The sequence below is a fragment of the Brienomyrus brachyistius genome, chromosome 1, assembly GCF_023856365.1.
Source record: "Brienomyrus brachyistius isolate T26 chromosome 1, BBRACH_0.4, whole genome shotgun sequence".
NCBI lineage: Eukaryota > Metazoa > Chordata > Actinopteri > Osteoglossiformes > Mormyridae > Brienomyrus > Brienomyrus brachyistius.
The window spans coordinates 34,566,882-34,584,000 of NC_064533.1; positions in this window are offsets into that span (position 1 = coordinate 34,566,882).

Consider the following 17,119-nt stretch of genomic DNA (forward strand, 5'->3'; position numbering starts at 1 on the left):
AGCAGGAGAAGAGAGTTCCAGTCCACAAAAGCAGCAAGGTCTTTTTAAGGTTAGCAACAGATTTAGCAGCTCCCCTGTATTTGTTTTGTGGAGCTGTCCCTATAGGATAATTGCATGTTGTTACTGAAGTGCAGCTGTTGCATTGCATTTTAAAATCAGTGAAGACTGGCAGGGCTATTACCTTGTTTGCCCACTGAATGCATGCGGAAATTTGATTTAAGTAATTAGGTTGGAAAATGCGCACCATATTTCTGCTTGCCATGTGTTCTTCATTGTAATAATGGCAGTTGCAGACTATCAATCACTGGTAAAACCAAGTGATCCATAAATCTGTAAAGCTAGGAAAATTAGGAATTCATATTTCAGCAAGGCAGTTGTGATGCTCTGCTGAAAGTTATGGATAAATAGGTCTGCATCTAATTGCAAACAAATTTAAATCTCATTTATTTTAAGGTATTTAAGGTAGATCTAGGACTGTCCTGGGTTTTTGGAATAACTAGCACTGCCTGCCTGTCTGCCCCTTTGTGGATATGTGTCATGGAAATGGAAAATGGCACTTTATAAAAATTGCCTCTGTTGGCATGTGCTGGATGTTTGCGCGTGTCGGTGGGTGCATGTGCATCCCTGCAGTTCCCTTGACCCCCTGGAAGTGCCAATTCTCAGCCCACACAGCAGACTTCCAAAGGCAGCCATTCAGCTGTCACTCGATCATCCACTTCTCTGATTTCTGAACATCGCCATTTCCCGGGGCGTGAATGGCAATTTCCCATCTTGACTTCTTCTGTAGCACTGCCCCCTCAATTCAGTCACTTACGTACTTGCTTTGAATATGTCATTACTCTTACAGCAGTATGTTCAGTACTGAAATTGTATTTTTAAATACATGGCCGTCATCAGCCACTGGGGTTAAAGCAGTAATATTATAACACTGGCAAACAAGCCAATGGGTTCCTGTGTAGCCACAGCGCTAGCATAGTAAGTTAGCCTTTGATCTATGGAGGGGCCTCCTGTTGGCTCATGGTGTTTGAACCTCACTTATCACTTATGAGTAACTTTACAGTATGTAACAGTAAGTACTGATTATGTGTATTTGTCACACAGCATGTTTTTCAGCTTCATGCTGCTACATGATACTGTGATCAACTTAGAAATATGGAGCTAAAATGTGTTGCATAAAGATTCACTGTCTCTTGAAAGTCGAATGCTTATCATGTAATACCTACTATAGGCTTATCACGTAATATAACTAAGTTAGTGTATCCAGGGACAAAACATGGATTTATTATAAAGTAAAATTTGAAGGTTAAAAAGCACATGTGAAAATATTGTGACACCCAACATACCCAGAGGTGGATAAGAAGCAAAGCAGTCCTTTTTTTAACAGCCCTTAAACAAACTGATACAATAGCACACAGTGACAACACAACCTGCTCACTCCATACCTACACTTCACCCACCACCTAGCTTTCTGAACCACCCCAACATGACACAGTAGCACACAATTCACTACATTAACATTATCAAACATCAGCACTACACATGGCATTAAATGCAGAGGACATGCAGCATAAGGACCAGGGCACAGTTATTACAAGGACATTACATGGGCTATTGCAACACTCCCCCCCCCATAATGCACAGGGAACATGCAAATTAACTCTTAGTGATACATTAGTGATAGGCAACTTGCCTAAGCTGCAATATTTTGAACTTCATAGTTCCTAGTTCCTGCTGCTAAGACCAGTTTTGCCTTGGTTTTAGTGCTATGAAATTTGTTTACATTATTATCATCCTGAAAGGAAACTTTTCAAGTTTGTTGTTCAGGAAGAAATAAGTGTTATGAGTGGCACAGTTTGTCTGCTATATGGATGGTTACTGCCTGAATGTTCTTTATTAATCTGTTCCATATTCTACCATTGGCCGAGTATATTTAAACACAAGGGGACAGCTTTCCCAAGTAGCAGTAGTCATTCTGTGTATTCTTATATGTTATATGTCCTGACACTGCAGGTAACCATCCAACCGAGCCCATGTCTGTGATCCACAGCAGATGCAATGTGCCCCTGTCATGAAGCAGTGCCTCCCTTTCAGCTCCAGTAACAAATGCTCTGGGTCTGTCTGCCTGCATCTGAACTCCCACACATGACCGGAATGGGTAGTATGAGTAGTGTTTGACTGGAGGACATTTTTATTTGTAGTACACTTTTTGTTGCTTAGGAGATGCTTTTGTACAAAGCTGTTAAAGTAAAGTACTTTTCTCTAAGGAATTTGGAATGGCAGCATTTACAACACTGTGTTGCCCGCGATTTCCTCATGTCATATCTGCTTGCGCTTCTCTAGGATCTACTGAATTTTGAAAACCTGCTGAATATTGACACTGCTGAGCATCATCTATGTGACGAGGTAACATCCGGTTCCAGGGACAGTGTCACTCTCAAGGCAGCTGAAAGGCTGGGATAGATCCCCTGTATTCCTAAATGCTCCAATCTATGCAAAAACACCAGCTGATGAACACCCTCAGAATACACAGATTTGTGCAGGGTAAATGTGCAAACATCTTTTAAAGGAATAAATTATTGCTGCAAGATTTCTTTATGTAACGATATTCTATATTTTATTATGAGAATTTGTAAAATATGCCACATGACAAGTGCTTCCTAAAAGAATTTACAAAATTCAGTTTTTTTTTGTTGTTGCTATAGCTCATAACAAACATGAATGTATGAGTTCAAACCTAGACAGTAGATGGGCTTTGTCTTGGCATCTCTGCACTGGTCAGGGTATTGGACCTCTGTGTTACAGGAGAAGGGAATAACTGGAAATGTTTTCTGATCAGGGACCTAGATGCACATTTGAGCAGAAGAATGTTGCTCATGTAGGTTACAGGAGCAGGTTGTGGTTCTGCCAGTTAGCAATCTGTGCCTGTCTCTAGAAGGTTGTAATCCTCTGGCTGGCAGTGTAATATCACCGTTGGACGCTTGAGCAAAGCCCTTAACATCAAAACCTGCTCCAGATTAATGGCAGACCCTACACACTCACCTGTATTTCTGTGTGTTTGTGTCCTATGGGAGAGCAAGATTTGTGAAAATCAAGAGTTCCTATGTATTCAAGCCACTATTAAGCCAAATAAAATGTCTTTTCTTTGTATTCTTTGTATTAGGAATGCCCGTCCATCTCTCTCTCTCTCTCTCTCTCTCTCTCTCTCTCTATATATATATATATATATATATATATATATATATATATATATATATATATATATATATATATATATATATATATATATATAAAAGAAATGGTGCTGTTTGTGTGTGTGTGTGTGTGTATACATTTATATCATATACTGTATACAAGCTATGTGATCGTAAAATATGAAAGTGATGTATTTGATCTTCATTTGAAGCCAAAAAATTATAATTGGACACACAAGATATTTGGCTGATGTCAGATGGACTAGATGTGGGAAGATCCAAACCTCGGTTATCTTGGCACTCATGTTATTTCATCTTTTCCTGTGAGCTTTCGGAAAATCCTGGCCTAAGACCATCTTACACTGAACCATTGAAGTAGTGATTGGTGGTTCATTGCATTAAATTGACACAAATGTTAGACTGTATATAACTGTTTAAACACTGCATAGGACAAACAGGTATGGAAAATGGATGGATGGATGGATGGATGGATGGATGATGTACTTTTTCTGGAATGCCTAATCCATGGTAGGTGTCTTTTTGATGCTAAGCAAACGTTAAATTAGGTCTTGGGCTGTTGTCATTCTGTTTCTTGTATTTCACCTGAATAGCAGCATCTATATTTTCAATAAGATTTCACTGTGACTCAGTGGGTAGCACTGTTACTCCACATCAATGCTGGGGGCCAAAATACCAGCACCTTGACAGGGGTGTAGGAACCAGGGGGGCAGGGGGACATGTGCTCCTCAATATTTCATTTGGATTCATTCACCTCCACAATAAATCATTATTAAGTTGTACTCCCCCCCACCCCCGCAATATCAAACTCTCCTATACCTTTGCACCTCGGTGGACTGGTGTCCCTAAATTTCTCCTATTTTTGATTGTAGGTGTGATTGACAGGCATCATGTCCAACGCATTTTCCTTGTACCCTGTGGTCCCTATAAAATAGGGCCCAGGTTCCCCTACAGTTCTATACTGGGTAGGCTGTTGGAAGATGCATGGATGGATGGATGGATGGATGGATGGATGGATGGATGAGTACTTCTTTTCAGAAGGGGAGACAAATGCAAAATGGGCTCTTGAGTTACAGCTTAGGCAAACACATCTGCTGAATGAGTAACAAGTAAAGACTTGATTGTAATAAGAGGGTAGCACTGCCCTTCTGAAGGTCTCAGCATCATTGGAGTTATATGAAGAAACCCCACATCATTTACCTTGTGTTTGTATTGTTGTCCAGCAGAATAAGCAGCATGGGGGCAGCATAGATCTCTATTAAGCAGTCAATTCTTCAACACTTGGCCATCGCTGTTTACATTTACATTTACATTTACAGCATTTGGCAGACACCCTTAGCCGGGGCGACTTACATAAGTGCTTTGAGACTCTGCGATGAATTTTTCTGATACTAGCACAATAAGGCTATGAATACCATCTATCTGAATACTCTGTTGAGAAAGTGCAAAAAAATTTTTATATACACACACACACAAGGAAAAGAGCTGAGTAAGAATACAGAAGTACTACTTCAGGTATTTCTGAAAAAGGAATGTTTTCAATTGTCGCTTGAAGACAGTCAAGGATTCAGCTGTTCGGACATCAAGGGGGAGTTCATTCCACCAACTAGGTGCCAGGATAGAGAAAAGCGGAGATGTGTGTCTTCCTTGTGCCTTGAGGTGTGGAGGGACCAGTCGAGCAGTGCTGGAGGATCGGAGAGATCATGGTGCAGTGCAGGGTGTGATGAGGTCTTTCTCTGTTGGGTCATTTATGGTTGCAGTGTGCAATAAGCACTTGTCAAATTTATGCAGTTGCCTTGCATTGCAGTTGTATCGTTTCAACTGGAGATGTGGTCGCCTGATTGCGAATGAGTATACAAGCAGCACAGTAGCCCATGAATAGAGTAAAAGTGAAGAGCAGTTTCCTCAAAGTAGTCTTTGCTTAATTATTATTTAGAGTTTTAGAGAAGCAGCCATGCTAATGAAGTTCTATTGAAAAATAATAATTTTGAGAAATCCCTTGGTTACCCAGAGGAACATGATATTTGGGCATGTCTAATGTTAACACTCAACTTTAAAACTGCATCTGACAGTATTGTTCTGGAAATTTAAAACACCAGACCAGGCACTGCAAGTCTTAGAGGTAATATCTACTGTTAGGTTACAACATTAAGATCATTATAAACAGAGGAAATTGCAGAACTGATATCCAAACAGAGTTTATTTATTTTTAGCAACTGCATTCCTAAATATGGTATTATTAATGATAAAGCCAGTAATTAAGATAAACAAAAAAGAACTGATTTAAGTAGTACGTTTACAATGAATTATTTATATGCAGCTGTATATATAAGTGGAAATTTTTATTCTACTATGAAAGCCTCAATACGTTCAACTTTGTTATCCGGTAATGCCTAAGGATATTTCTGTGTGATAAACCCCTGGATTATGGAAGTTTTTATTGGATCCACACACAGGCAGGACGTGATCCACAAATGTACAAAATAAATTTCACGTGTACAAGTAGCTCCATATTTTTCTGGATATGATTTTACAAAGCAAACATTTTAGAAATACATATTAGTAGATAGTGAAATCTTTGTGGATTATGATACATATTCTGGATTGGTAAACAGGACACGAAAATATTTTTGTTTGTAATTATTCTCATGTTAGGTGAGGCTCGCCTCAAAAGGACATTCCATGAGCGGAGTAAATGGAGTCTCTGATTGGGGCTCTTGAGAAACTGAGCTAGGATTCTGAATGTCTGGGATTGCGGGAGTCCTGAATAAAGACCAAGATCCAGGCATTTAATGACTTCTTAGGCATTTAATAATTACCTCGGGGGCGACATTCATGTCTCTGCGTGGTGACTCTTCCTATGAAGTCAGCAGACAGATTGGTAGAGCAAGGGGGGGTCATGAGGTCGCTGGAAAGGGATATGTGAGGCTCCTGATATCTTTGCAAGAGGACAAAGGTCCTTGTCTTTAGAGTCCTGGTGCTCCCTGTCTTGCTGTATGGCTGTGAGACATAGACACTATCCAGTAAACTGAGATGAAGTCTGGACTCCTTCGGTACTGTGTCTCTTCAGAGAATCCTTGGATACTGCTGGTTTGACTTTGTGACGAATGAGCAGTTCCTATAGGAGTCCCGAATGAGGCACATCACCCGCATTGTGAGGGAGCGTCAGTTACGGCACTACAGCCATGTGGTGCGTTTCCATGAAGGTGATCTAGCTCGCAGGATCCTCATTGCTGAGAACCCAAGTGGCTGGACCAGACCGAGGGGACATCCACGTAACACCTGGTTGCGGCAGATGGGTGGCCATTTCTGGAGTGTGGGACTGGACCGTGTGTCTGCCTGGGGGGTTGCCACCAGGAATCCCAAGGAGTTCCGCCATGTGGTGGGTGTGGCAACGAACTGCATCAGCGCATGCTCTCCAACCTGACCTGACCTAGGTGGGGCTCCCATCGCTGAACTGGTGTGGCTGTTGGAACTGTTATCAGTACTGGTGAAGTGAGTAGAAATCTTTTGCTTTAGAAGCAAATAATTCAAGAAAGGTTTATTGTCAATACAACAATATACATAGTATACAGTGTATTGAAATGTCATTCCACTTTAACTTAACAACTCCCCCATCAATAATTTGCTCCTTTCAGTTAATATTAGCATTCATTTAAGATCGCAATTGGTAAAACATCTCTATTTATACGATATTTTTATAGACTACTTATAGAAGAACCAAAATGTGATGGTAATACACTCAATACTCTCCATACACATCTTGTGTATTCATCCGAGATGAAGCATTAGGGGTTCTTATTAAATTGGTTTTCTGAGAACCCCGTTTTGTGTATGCAGTGTGATGACATTGCATTTTAATAAACATCTTCGATATGAGTATGCCCCTATTCTATCTTTGCTTTTTTTTCTTGAATTGAACAGCAAGAGTCCAAATTACTTGTGTAGAATACCAGTAAAACTTTGAAAATGAATTGCAGCTGGAGTACGTCTGTGGGCTGCTAAGTGGCCAGAATGAGGTATCGTTCTGCAGTGCTGGAATTAGTGTTATGGTACAGGCTGAATCAGTGGGTAGCGCCTGAGTCAATCGGTCAGCACTGGTCAAGATGGTCTCCCAGGAGACCCGGGTTTCCCTAACACTGCTCAATACCTTCGACACCTACCTTCTCTCTAGTTCCGCTTATTTTTCTGTTTGTTGTTGTGTGCGCACCACTGTGTTCTTTTTCAACTTTCATCCAAAATCTAATTAGGGTTTCTTCATATAGGAGCAAAACACAGGTCCAATAAGGTTTTTAATTAGGTTTCCTTACTCCCTGACAGCACTGGATACATTAGCATTATTACTTATAAATAGGGTGAAGGCATGTTAACAAGCTAAGTGTTTGCAAGGAGAGGCATGGCCTTCAGTAAGCCTGTAGATATACAAGAAGGTTTGGGTTTATTTATTTATCCATCAGTAACCCAAAGGATAGATTGTACTGGCATTTGTTGACAAGAGAATGAAAAGTCATGTTTAGTCCAAACTTGTATTTGCATAAGGCTACTGGGACCTAGAGTGTGTTCCACACACAAACATTGACGTTACCCATCTAAAGAAACTACAGCATGTTAAGGGTCTCGAAAGGACTTATTTCTCAGCCCAATCTGTCGCTGAACTATGCATGTGTGCCTGCTTGTGTGTTTATATCTCCCCTCCCAAAAAACGAAAGAGTTGGAAAAACCCGTCAGACTTTAAAAATTAGCTAACAGTTTTCTTTATACATGGTTTCCAAAATGAAGGAGCAGTAAATATAGTCTTTCGGGAAGGTCGCAGGTAGTGAGGCCTAAGGCTATTCGGGTGTCACCAGATACTGCTTACAACAGAGTCTAGGGAATGTGATTTTTGGATGCATTCATTAAATTTCAAGCATCTCATGTATTTCACAGCATTCATCTTGTTATTCTGCTTTCTGTTTGCCCTTGTAGATGGGATGTAACAGTGCAGCATCAGTTTGATAAACAGTCTGTAGCTTAAAACTGTAAGAGATCTTTTAATGTAAGGGTTTCGCTCCCTTTAACTTAACAACTCCCCCCTCAAGTTGTAGTTTTGAAGCTGGCAATGCAGAACATGGCGTTCAGCTGTGGGGAGCTTTGCTCGTTACCCTCTTACCCCACCCCTCATGGAACCCTATTAATTAGAGATGATCTGGCTGCCGGGTACCAGGAGCTCTGGATAACAATCATCACTGTGCTACATGCTTTAGCACACAGCAGATAACAGCTCCTTCACAGTCCATTCCCAGCACCAGTGGTAATGACACTCACTGTCTCGCTCTCCAATGGACCTCTGGAAGTATGACAGTGAATTAGGAAACCTTGCATTTCCCCATTCAGTATAGTAGTCAGAGGGCTCAAATAAAGAGCTTTGCCGTAGGCGTTGTTTTGTTGGTGGATGTGACAGAGGATTAAAGGTGTAAATATTGTTTTTTTTTGCCCTGCCTTATATCTGTCTGACATTTTCTTGTCTTATTTGCTATTGATTTCCTACAATCACTTATCCAGTGCCAGGTTGTGGAAAGAATGTAAATTGAAGGAGCACAGGATGCCAGTTCATCAAAGAGCACAGACACAACACTTGTACCCTTTTGACACACCAGTTCACCTAACCGGAATTTCAAGGGCTGGATTATCTAGAAAAATTCACAGACCCCAAGGAGAATGTGCTCCACATGCAGAAACCAAGAACAGGTATTGAACTGGGAGCCCTGGAAGAACGTGGCTGTAATGTTACCCTGTGAATCACCTGCACTTAACCCTCCCAGACACATCCAGGATGATAATTCAGGTATGTAGTGTAAGATAAAGGGATAATGAACAGGAAAGTGTTCAATGTGTAACTATGTTTATATGTTGTGTTCATCTGTTTGATTGTGGTCTCACTGCTTTGAGTATTTTCCCTGGTGTTACCTCCTCCAGACTCTTCTTAGGGTTTCATCAAGGTCTGATCCTGGCCTCTTTTTTGTTAACTGATCAGGGAGAAGTGGCCCATCCTTTACAGCGGGATTTCCAGAAAAGAATGCAAATGTCGTCCACGCCGACCGGGGAAGCAGGAGCAGGGAGGAGAGGAAGCGGGGAACGAGGGATTTATTATATCAATTTCTACACCAGATGATGATTACGCCAGCTGCATTTGTTGTGGAAAAATGTCAGATGGGTAGCAATAGTTTCCTGTTTTTGAGGTCTGTTCAAAGTTTGTCTCTTGCATGGTTCCTAGTTCGTTCATCTCTTATCTACCTTGTACCTTTTCAAGGTTCCTGGTACAGGGCCCTTCAAGTCTGCCTGTAAAACTTGTAACATATCTTGCAAGGGCTTTACCCACTTACATGTCTTTGGCCATATAGTGTTCTATGTTCAATAAATGTGGAAAAGAGAATAAACAATTCAAGGGATAAACGATAATTATGATACATTTGAAAAAAAAAACTGTTCTTTTACATAAGTATTGATTATTTTACCATAATTGCTGTTGCTGTTGCTTGCATTGTTTCACATAAAGTACTGTATACAGTAAGCATAGTGAAAGAAGATGTAATTGAGCATGATATGTATATTTACATAATGAAACAGGCGTCTAAATTAATATGATAAATCTGAGCATAATGAAACGAGAGTTAAATAATAATAGATACTTTATTGATCCCCACGAGGAAATTCTCTTTACACCTCCCTGGGGATTAAGGGCCTTGCTTAAGGACCCGCAGATGTGCTGAGGCTTGGGCTTCAAACAGCAACCTCATGATCACAGGCACAGAGGCTTAGCCCACTGGGCCACACGCAAATCCATCTTCAGTCTCCCCCCTCTGAGCCAGGAGAGCTAGAGAGCCAATGAAGGTCAGGTCAATGACCAACGCGCCAGCTACAGTTTCCCATACGTCATAACTTGAAATTGTTTAATGTGGTATTAACCTTATTTAAATTTCACTTCCACACTGTTCCCTGTCTGACTACACTCATTTGCCACTCCAGCCTGACCCTCCTACATTCCACCCCTACATCTTGTGCTGTACATACAGTGACCAAGCCATAGAAACAAATTAAATAATGCAAATGTCCTACATGAATCCTTCTTGCCAAGGGTCCATTGCAGTGTTATTGAATAAAGGCCCATGAGCAAATCTGAATCAAATGCAATAAGAAAATAGCAACAAAATGACTGTATCATTTTACTGATATTTTTCCAAAAACATGTAGCCAGTCTGAGGCTGTCCCACTGATAGGAACCACTTTTCCTATCTACCAGTAACTGATAATATATGACTTCCAGAGGCCACCAGTCTCCATACTGCTGCTGATGTTCAAGGTTTCATCTCAGGCCTTTATTCTTTTGGCTCCTCCAGTCAAATTATATAGTACAGTCACTTCAAAAAGGGATTGAGTTGAGAACTAGCATAATTAAGTGAAGATGTGTCATCCATTAAATGTGTTACTGGATGACTGAAAATGATAGGTGTCCTTTGGAGTTCTGAAAAAGATATGGTGGCATTAAATGCCTATTTTTATTATTGTGTTTCAAACCCCAGTTATCTCAAAATCAGTGAGGTATGGGAGAATTTATCTGTGGAAATGTGGGAGTTTTTTTGTGTAATAATTCTGCAGATGTCACTGGTTTGACAAAGTTGAATCTCAGCTGCTCTTGGCATATTTAACCATGAAAGCTCTACACTTTGTAAATTCTATCTAAATTTAAAATTTATCTAAAAGGTAGTTACTGTTAGAATGAGATACAGTACTATGTCTTCTTAATTTTTCATTTTTGCACTTAAAGTAAGACCCACTGATTATTGCCTAATTACTCTTTTATTTTGTATTCTTGATCCGTTTTGCAAACCTCTTTTTTATATCCTGAAAAATACATCCAACCATACATCCATTTCCCACCGCGTATCCTGGTCCAGGTTGTGGGGGCAGCAGTCTCAGCAGAGATGCCCGCACCTGCCTCTCGGTTATTCAAATTAATTTACAAATTAAACTGCATTTATTTATGCATGGTTGATTATTTTCAATATATAGGCCTAAATCCATGCAGTGTATTGTTCCAGATCTTAAATCGACAATACGGTAACATGAAAGGTGTGTCCCATAATGAAAGCTACTGTACATGACAATGATATTCCATTCATCCATTTCCCAAACCGCTTATCCTACTGGGTTGTGGGGGGTCCAAAGCCTATCCCGGAAGCAATGGGCACGAGGCAGGGGACAACCCAGGATGGGGGGCCAGCCCATGGCAGGGCACACTCACACACCATTCACACACACATGCACACCTACGGGCAATTTAGCAACTCCAATTAGCCTCAGCATGTTTTTGGACTGTGGGGGGAAACTGGAGTACCCGGAGGAAACCCCATGACAACATGGGGAGAACATGCAAACTCCACACACATGTAACCCAGGCGGAGACTCGAACCCGGGTCCCAGAGGTGTGAGGCAACAGTGCTAACCACTGCACCACTATGCCGCCCCGACAATGATATTGTACATGGCAAAAAATAATAATGTTGTAGGTAAATATCAATATACATATTAGTGATTCTTCATGACTGTATACTACAGAGCTAGAGATGGAAGGATAATGAGTGATGATTCCATAGAAAATGTCTTTGAAATGTGTAGGAGTTGTTTTCACGCCCACTTGAATCAGTCCTGTTTAAGGGAGAAAGCAGTCTGTGTCAGTACAGTAAGAAGGGTTTTTCCTGTAATCATATTTACTACTCATTCATGACACTTAACCATGACTTAACTATAACTGAGTCACAGTATACCCCATTATAATCACGCCTACCTAAGTATGATACTGATCCCATAGGACAAACTATTAAAGAATCTAACCTATTATTATAGTTTCAATTGAAGAAAATAATTTTATTTGATTTTAATTTGAAATTTATGTTTTAAACTGCATCAGATGGAAGTCATCATCCACCTAGTAATGTTTTGATTTACATGAGATAATTACAACAAATCAGATCAATACGACAAGAAGATATCTACTGCTATGCATTACTGTGAAGATGTGTTTATCAATAGCAAACCAGTTTTGAAGCGTCATGTGTTTTGCTCTTAAAGTCCTTGAGTTTGATCATTTTAGCTTAATTGAATGACTATTCAAATTTTTTTCCAGGACAGATCAATTGAATATTTGTTATGCATCACTTGTTAGGATTTTATTCAAAGAATACTTCACCATTACAATATCATCACAGAAATCACAGATAGAGAAATATTTAAGAAATATATAAATTCCCTGTTTGTACATATAACACTTTGTGTTGCCAATCTAAGCAAAGTGAAATGAGAAGCATGTCTTCATCTGAACATCTGTATTCAACATGACCAATATAGATTTGCATAAGGAGGAAAAGCTGACTGGCATATTCCAACTAAATAGAAGAGCAGAAATTCAGCTGCATGAAACAACCGGGTCCCACACTAGATAAAATTCACCCATGCGGGAGGTGTGGGGTGGGGGGTTGATGGCAGTCAGTACACTCTGCCCCTGATGGTAGATTCTAGGGTGTGCTGCCCCCCCCCCCCCCCCTAAAAAAGCCAGGGCATCCATGCCCCTCTGACGCCCACAAATGCACTTCAAGTCATGCTTTATGGCTGTTCTGATAGATTCTGCATCGTGGCACCAACGTGTTCAAAGATCACAGCACTGCGTCTTAAACGTGTGGCATTACTTCATTTGTGAGCAAACCTATCAGGCACTGTCCCCAAAGACAGTTTGTTGATGAAACATTCATTTGAAGATTTAACCCCACCTTTACTGCAGCAGCAGGTTTGCCCCAGTTTTACATATTTCATGGTTTTTGTCTTTCCCTTATATTATTATATTACATTCTTTTGTAAAAGGCTTCTCTTTTATGGTGTTACTTTTTTTGCTTTCCTATCTCTAAATATAGTTCTTCCCCACGATTTTCACTGCGCATCATCTGAGAAATGCCGTGCAGAGCAAGGCTGGCCTTGTAAATGCTTCCTGTGCCATATTAATGCATAGTGGGCCGTTTGATGGGGGGAAATGGGCTATTTTCTTCTTTTTAGTAGCTGTTGTGGTTTTGATTTATTGTCAGTTGGCTGGCAGAACACAGTCTCTCCGAGTGTGTGGGAGGTCTGCTTTAGAATATCAAACATTGTTGAATGATTACACAACATGGACCACTGGAGCTTATTCCAAAAGAGGCATAAAAATGTTTTTGTAGTAATTAACTCTGAGAATAAATGAAATGGTAGCTGTTATTTTAATATGCACTTTGTCATATGTATACCAGAAAGAAAAATGTATGAATTGTTGTTATTAAAAAATGCAACTAAAAAACAACACGTTTAAATTAATTACACCACATAATTTGTTGCAGTTGTAGTATAAATTAAAGCTGCACTTAGCTCGGCTACTGAAATAATGTTAAGACTAATATTAAGAATAAATAAGACTATTCATGCATGAATTTGCTGACATGTAGGTTATTAAATTCTATATAGAATATATAGTGCTGTAGTACACAGATAAGGGTGAATTTTGCATTCTGAGGAAAGGGAGAAGCAAATGTTTTTAAGAAAACAAAGGTATGAAAATACTGCATTTAAAAATCCAACCAATGTAACAACTAAGGAAAAGCAATTGCATAAATGTAATACAGGTTAAGCTTTTCAGTTACCTGCCAACATTACTGATTAATAACCCAGAAAAATCTCAGATTAACTTCATAGGCTTGATTGATTAAAATGTACTGTACTTCTTAACATTACAAGTGACTATTTAAATACAGGATTCATTCTTAAGAGTAAGTCAAATTATATATGAAATAATTTAAATATTCAGAAGTTCTATGTCTCATTTTAAGAGTGAATCTTCACATTGTTTAGGTCGATTTATCCTTATTTGTCCAAGATTCAAGATTCAGTATTCTTTACTTGTCACATATACAGCACTCTCCACAATTATTGGCACCCCTTGTAAAAATGGTTACAAAAAAAAATCTACCTTTCAGTGAAGTAGCTTCATCTTACACTGAAAATATAAAGAAAAATCCCACCTTTCTTTGAAATAAATTTATAAAAAAAAAAACAAATCCTTCGTCAAGTAATAATTATTTTAATTATTAATTAGTTTTAGTTTCCTTGGGCAGGTAGCAAAATTTTGATTTCAAATATCCTGGAATTTCATGGAGCCCATAATGCCATTTACCATAACAAGGTTTCCAGGGTTTTGGAGGAAGAACAGCCTCACAACATCACAGAACCGCCACCATATTTTAGTAGGGATAAGGTTCTTTTTACTGCAGCCATCCTTCTTTACACCAAACCCACCATGAATGTTTATTACCAAAAAACTCTATTTTTTGTTTCATCTGACCATTGAATTTTGGTTCCAGTCAAAGTTGTAATAGCCTTTCACAAACTCCAGGTGTTTACGTCTGTGGTTAACTGACATAAAAGCTTTTTTTCTGGCATGCCATCCAAATAATACGTTAGAGTGAATGTGGTGTCTGATGGTTTTTTCGGAGCTGTGGTAACCCCAAGATTTTACTTTGTCGTGTAATTCACCACCAGTGATCCTTGGGAATTTTTTGCCTCTCTTACAATCTTCCTTACTGTATGTGGAGGAAAAATAAACTTGGGTCCTCTTCCAGGCAGGTGTATAACAGTTCCAGTTGTTGTCCACGTTTTTATTCCCCTAACAGTAGAAATGGGCATTTTCAGGCGAGTAGCTATTTTTCATACCCGTTCCCTGACTTATGAAGGTCAACACACTTCTCCCTCATTAGTTTCATATGTTCTCTTTTCTTTGTCATGTTGAAAGATGACTAATGGGATTTGGTATCTATGTCAGCTTGAAGGTTCCTTTTCATTCCAATCAACTCAAAGATGTACAGTTTACAGGGGAAACATGCTTCCGTTACATTGTGTTCACTATAATTCCCAGGGGTGCCAATAATTGTGGCACATGAATTTTTGTTAAAAATAATTATTTCTTGATGAAGAATTTGTTTTTCTTTGAATAAATTTATTTCAAAGGTTGGATTTTTCTATTTTTTCTGTGTGAGATGAAGCTACTTCACTGAAAGGTAGATTTTTTCTAACCCTTTTTACAAATTTGTACAAGGGGTGCCAATAACTGTGGAGGGAGCTGTACAGTTATACAAGTACAATGTGCAGTGAAATGTACGCTGATTCCGTCCTGAGGCTGTTGCAATTTAGAGATAAATATCAAAAGAGTAAGACTAAAGTCATGAAAATATATACAAAAAACGTATTCGAATTACATTACAATTATAGGGAATATCTGTACAATGTGCAATATAATAGAATAGACTGTGTATTTGTGTTAAGTGCAGTGTGCTATTTGCTTTTGATGTAAATGGACTTTATTATGAACAGTTCAGAAGCTCTGGCGGCATGTCCTGATTTAGGAGTCTTATGGCCAGAGGATAGAAGCTATTCCTGAGCCTCTCTTCCTGCCCCTCTATTCAAACATGCTTTCCTTCCACTCAGAAGGGCAATTTTGTTTTTGCAAAACACGGTGTAAGTATTGCACTCATAGCACTGTGTGTGGTTAACAGTAATGCCATTAGAAGTCCACAAAGCATTCCACTCTAACTGGGACAATATGGTCTTATGTAAGTTATACATCATATATCAGTTATATAAGATGCAAAAGTTGTATCTCTACTTTTGCTATGTCAGTTGGTAAATGATGCCAGATTTTACAACTGATAGGGGTTTTTTCATCTGGAAATACTGTGGTTCGTCCATTTTCTTTTGTTTTGTTTTTTTGCATATGTCTCTGACAAGACAATACATTTATAAATACAGGCCTCCCGTGGTTCATTATGCATTGTGATAAGCGCATTGCATCATAAATTTAATTGTTTTACAAGAGAGCTCTCATACGCAACAGGGTTTGACACACTGTGTGTCGTGATGCATTACTCCTGTAACCTGCCATTTGGGGCGCAGTAGCCCTTCTGTTTCTTTGTACCACAAGTGAAAACCTTCATTTGCATCTTGACTCTTGGCTGCCCAACACCCTGATGGATCAGGGTTTCTCCATCCTCAGACCTCAGACCATCAGCTGACCATGAGCACCCCACAAGCCTTGCAATTTTGGAGATGCTCTCACCCAGTCTTCTGGTCATAATAATTTGGCCCTTGTCAAACTCACTCAGATCTTTATCTGTGCCCATTTCATCTGTATTCAAGATGTCAAATTCAAGGACCGAATTTTAGCTTACAATCGAATATATCCAGATCTATTATATGTCATGCATACATACAGTATACATACAAATGGATTAACCAAAACATAATAACCACCCCATGTGGTACTGAAAAAACTACATACCTTACAAGCAGCAATAATGTACAGTATTGAGTGATACTGTTTATGGTTTATATAAGATTAAGGTAAGGCCCATTAATCATGGACTAATTACTCCTTCATTTTGTATACTTGTAGACTGTGGAATTTGATCATTTACAGCAGTATTTCAGGTTCATTTCTCTTTGGTAATATAAAAATTTGCCATCAGCGCTTGGCCCTCCTGAGTATCAACTAAAAAGATAAAAGATGTGCAGTTGCTTTATGGTTATTCTTTTATTGGCATCATTGATGTTCATTATTCTAGGATCATCTGCTATTTTGTTGCAAAGACACATGCCACTCCTTGCAAACTTGTCTTTGATTCACATCTAATGTTGTTATTATTGCTCTTTGTCTTGACTGTCAATGCAGTCATCACTCATGGTCACTTGTGCTGCAATTTCTTTTGGGTTGTTTTGTTATTTATTGTCTGTGTCACTTACTGTTCTTCTCATTATTGTCTGATGCTGCTACTTATTGTTATTCTTTGTTAATGTACTATTAGCTG